The sequence below is a fragment of the Macrobrachium rosenbergii genome, chromosome 18, assembly GCF_040412425.1.
Source record: "Macrobrachium rosenbergii isolate ZJJX-2024 chromosome 18, ASM4041242v1, whole genome shotgun sequence".
In the NCBI taxonomy this organism is placed as follows: domain Eukaryota; kingdom Metazoa; phylum Arthropoda; class Malacostraca; order Decapoda; family Palaemonidae; genus Macrobrachium; species Macrobrachium rosenbergii.
In genome coordinates, this window is record NC_089758.1 from 10964400 (window position 1) to 10970245 (window position 5846).

The window sequence follows — 5846 nt, forward strand, 5'->3', positions numbered from 1 at the left end:
CTTGTAAGACTGGGAATGGGTGAAAAACGTACAAATGTGTCCCTAAATGATTCTATATATATATATATATATATATATATATACAAGATTAATATATATATATATATATATATATTATATGTGTGCAGTAGGAGATAAAATAGTAAAACTGTAATACCATATCGAGGAAAACTTGATACTTTGAGGCAAAGGTAACAAGAATGGAAGAGAATGGGAATGAAAAAATACAAATGTGTCCGCTAAATGATCATCAAGATTAAGTGCAATAGCCTCAATCTGGTATGACTTCATTGGTTTGAATGGGGAGATCATCTGAAATCTGTGACTTGATTTCAAAACGTACAAAGACAGGTGACAGAAGACACCGCTTTGTTGGTATGTATGGAATTCCTGGAGTAAAACAGAATGGAGAGGGTTTTGTCAAAATTGATTTTGAAAACGGCTTGCTTGATGGAGCTATGTTTTTCAAACGAATATTCATAAGCAAGCTTGGGAATGAGAAAATGGTTATGAAAAGAGGCTGCTATATCATGTGGTAGTGAAGAGCAAGTTGATGGATGTAATGGTGAAAAAAGCAGTCTCTGTAGTTACATCTGATCACTATTTGAACGATGTAAAAGTTAGGATAGATGTAAATCTGAGCTGGAAAGGATGGGGTGAAAATGTGGCTGTAGATATTAGGACAAGTGAGTCGGATAGGAAGAAAAAACAGAAGAACAATTAAGGAGAAAATGGACACAATTTGGGCTAAGTTAAAAACATACCTGTGGAAGCAGTAGAGATTTTTGTGAAAATTCGTGAATGGGGCATAGAACGTCGGGGAGTGTTTTGGTAAAAGAGCACAAGAGGGAATAAACTAATTAAGAATGACGAACTGCGGGGCAATAAAACATTGAAGAATTAAGAGTCAGGCGGAAAGATGAAAAAATGAAAGCTTCAATGAACGATACGAGACTGCTTTAAGGGTATACACAAACTGAGGATGATGGAAAAGGCAGTCTGAGATTACGTACATAAACGGAAGGTGAAGATTACACTTTGTTCTAATACATTAGATGGACATTCACATGATTCTTTGGAAAAACTGACCATGCCACTGTCTTATTTCTATTAATACATAAATACTGTAAATTCAATGAAACAGTCAGCAAGGCTCGAGTTGAATGGGTTATCTTTGAGCATAAGGACCGTGTTAAAACCTCCAGGACTTCATGTAATGAGAAACAAAGGTTCTTTGGTGAGAGAGAGTATTATATATATATATATATATATATATATATATACACATAAATATATATATATATATATATATATATATATATATATATATATATATATATATATATATATAGTTATACACATCAAATGTGTGTGTATGGGAGTCCATGCTGAGAGAGAGAGAGAGAGAGAGAGAGAGAGAGAGAGAGAGAGAGAGAGAGAGAGAGAGAGAGAGAGAGAGAGAGAGAGAGAGAGAGAGAGAGAGATTTATATATTATATATATATATATATATATATATATATATATATATATATATATATATATATATATATATATATATATATATATATATATATATATATATATATATATTATATGCCTTAAGGTAGCAGAACACTTAATATAAAGTTATGGACGCCTCGGTCGAGAGGGAACTCTTAATTGTCGATTAACCTCTCTTCCTGAGACCTTTTCATTCCTGTCGGATGCTATGAAAAATAATTCATAGCATTTCACGAAGCAGTTCCAGGTGTGAGCCATGAAAGGGCTGGGGCATGGTGCTTACTACCCTATCCTTCCACTAATATTATTTTTAAAATGTCGGCAAACAATAACATACTAAGTCCTATGCCATAGTTGACGTCTGCAAATGATACAGCACTGACTGGTGATAGTGAAGAGAAACTGCACTGCAAAGCCAAAGGAAAGTTAATAGTATCTAGGAAGGGTGAAATTATGAGGGTGAATGGAATCCTGAAGATGGAGCAGAGAACATTCATATGGATGACTGAAGATTGGCTTAGGTATTTGCATTAGATAATGATTAACGGTAAAATGACAGAAGGGGAGTCACAAAAAATGGTGAAACAAGGGGGTAGAAAGGTGTGAGCAAGAGACTTAGAAGAGACTTGGAATGTTTATGGAAATCAAGGGGGAAATGTACGATATGGATTATAGGTCAACTCTTCTTTATGGAAATAAGTGTGGATCGTGAGTGCAAATCAAAGAAGAGGGTGGAAGCTGCAGAGATTCGCTGTTTGCTTAGCAAATGTGGCACGAAACATATTAAAGGGGTAAAAAATGAGGAATTTATGTTAGAAGTAAAATGGTGAGCATATTGAAAGGACAGATCAGAGTATTTTGAGATGGACGGGTCATGTGGGAAAAACTGAGGGTATTTTGGTGAAAACTTATAATTCGGAAGTGTAAGGAGAGAGCAGGAGAGGAAGATACAAAAATCATTGGACAGTTGGTGTGAGTGTGCTTGCAAGATATAGGTGAATGGCGCAGTACGTGCACAGTTCAAAATCCTACCTATGAGCATTCCCTGTAAGTATATTAAGTGGCTAATGTTGTGATAATTTCCTGCATGGCGGTTCATCCATAATTCATCAATTAGTATATGAACGAGTGCGTTGTAGGTTTTCTATCTTGGGCCAAACCTGTTAAGATAAAGTACTTTACGGTGAAAAAAATATTCTTAATATAAATTCCACAGTAAAACTGGGGAGCACCGTGGAAAAATCAAAGACTACAAACACAACCTCGTTTATCTTGTAAACGATGAACTCGGTCCACCTGGGTCCTCTAATTCCCTTTATCGCATTAACCTACTTTGGGCAAACGCCTTTCCGCCCCTTCCCCCCAGCCCCGCAGCTTTGAAGTTTGGCGCGTGCATCCCTTTGATAGGTAAGTATACCTAACGTATATATTAGCTGTAATAGGTACTTAGTGACAACAGTAATACTGACAGTGTGAAACGTTTTCACTTGAATGCGCTTCTAGCATACGACGCACCAAACAGGGTAAAATCAGTCATTGTTGATCAACTAACCGGATGGAATACAACCACGATTTAGGTGTGCTGTATACATTTACTGTACTGTACACTGAATATGAATTTTTACCTTCATTTCTTGTAAATGTGAAACAATTATGTCCACATTATACACAGTCTTCTGCATGAAAGGGTACAAAATCATATTTTACAATAATACAGTCAGACATTAAATTTCATAACACTTTCGACTGATAGATCATACTTCGGTTGTTCTGTTGTTACCAGTTCGGCCAATCAAGTTACTGTACTGAACGTTAATCTTAATTTTTATATATTTATTAATTTTTTTTTTCTTTTATAAGTAAGATCTCTTCTTATTGTATTTCCCTTTACCTCGTCTTACTTCTTCCTGATGAACACCACATTCTTTGGAAGCTTGAATTTCAAATAAATGGCCTATGTGGGGTTGTTCCATATGAACATGGTTCATCTTCTGAATAGTATTAATAATTTCTCTCTTAGACAGACACACACACACACGCATATATAATGAGTGTAATTCAAGGCCAATTAATTTAACGCTAAACTATGGAGCATAATAATGTATTACAAACCTGGCCACCATACCTTTAAATTTGACCACCGCAAACGTAGCTAACAGCATATACGTTTACATTTCGCTATTTGGAATCCCTGTGAATAATACAGATTTTCCCTCATTTGACTTGCCTCCGAGCCTACACATGACATCAAAAGAATTGTAAAAATAAAAATAAAAAAAAAGTCAGTTCCAAATTTATAGCGTGCTATTCGTTTAATGATAAAATACCGCATGCATATACGAATAAACTCTGCGATACACCAACAATATATTTCTTGTGTGCATGTAGTTTTCTAAACATTATTCACCAGTGCCCGCAGTTGGAAAATATTTTGAACTGTTTAATGAAAATATGGATTTTCTGTGGACCTAATAAACCTAATAGACCGTATCCAGAGGGTGATACAAGTGGGCAACCGTATCAGCATTATTTCAAATACTTGTATTATATGATATACAAAATTTACTAAAAATAAGCACTCAGGCACAAACAACTTGACCTTACACGATATTATCCTACATTGAACGTGGTGATAGGTTTCTGTTTCCTAATATTAGCAGTTATGACTTGGACCATAAACAGATGGTTTCTTGCCTGTCTATTTTCCATAAGTTGTGTTTTAACAGAGATCTCTCAAATTCTGCATTGATCCCTGATCCCCTTTTCCTGCCGAGAGCAACCAGATTTGCTGAACAGCAGCACCAGTATGCAGTAAATGTGCCTCGCTGTAGAACTTCTCAGTTCCAGAGGTCCCTTATTCCTCAAGCCGTTGGATTGCTGAACAGTCTCCTTGAGGATGTCATGCAATTGTAACTTCAGAAGTTCAAGCGAAGATGTAATGCATTACTACCCTAATACTATTCTCCTTGCATTTTAATACATTTTTATATATTTATTAATTTATTTTTTCTTTTATATGTGAGATCTCTTCCTGTTGTATTTCCCTTTACCTCGTCTTACTTCTTCCTAATGAACACCACATTCTTTGGAAGCTTGAATTTCAAGTCAATGGCCTATGTGGGGTTGTTCCACATGAACATGGTTCATCTTCTGAATAATATTAATAATTTCTCTCTTAGACAGACACACAAACACGCACATATAATGACAATGTAATTCAAGGCCAACTATAGATATTCTAAAACATCAATACCAATAAAGGCCAATTAAAGGTACCTTGCCAATAGGGTAAATATTATGAACTGGAGGAGTTTGTGCGTATTCCTTTACACTATGCACACACCATGTGTACAGTAATGGATTCGCATGCGATTTTATGGCACCCATATCAAAAATAAGAACTGACTGACGCAACGTGAGCTATTTATTGTACCCGATCTCTCTAGTTCTGGATGGTCAAGCCCTTCTGTTGCAATATCTTTCCCACTTCAGCTGCCTGGTACTTGCTAGTCTTCCTGTCCCCATTCCTTAAAATACTTTAATTTCTCTTTGCTACATAATCTCAAAATATCCTCAACACTTTTTCTTCCATTCACAATCAACATCCACACTTAAATTCGATAACGGGGGTGTTGTCTTAACAATGACTGGGTATTCAACAAACTTTTAGTCGGAGCAACTGAAGAAGTCCACGAGTTGTGGAATATGAACAGAGATCATACGAATGTCGAGGGTACACGGAAACCAGTGAGTGGGTCATTAAATGTTAATATGAGTCACAAAGGTATTAGAAGTGAATCTAAGAGATGATGGTAGGTTTAGAAACTGGACGAGATACAGAATAGGTCAAGCTAGGATCTCAGGAAGGTGTATATCTATCTGTCTATCTATCTATCTATCTATCTGTCTATCTATATATATAACATATATATATATACATATACATAAATTTATAACACTAAGCATGTGTATATATATATATATATATATATATATATATATATATATATATATATATATATATATATATATATATGTGTGTGTGAAATTTTGTTTTTATGTTCAACAATACTGAGCCACCTATATCTTTTAATATCTATTTCACTATATCTTAGGAATAACTTATACTCAATGGGAATTATACCTGCTAAGTGCTTTTGGGGATAACTTAAACCCAGTGGAAATTATCATTGGGAAGTGCTTCTGAATACCGGATGGGGCAGAAGCCCTTATCAATTATAATTCCTGTTGAGTGTAAGTTATTCCCCAGGAATACTGAACTTAAATATCTGTTAAAAGATAAGTGTAGTTATATCTGTTAAAAGATAAGTGTAGTTTTATATA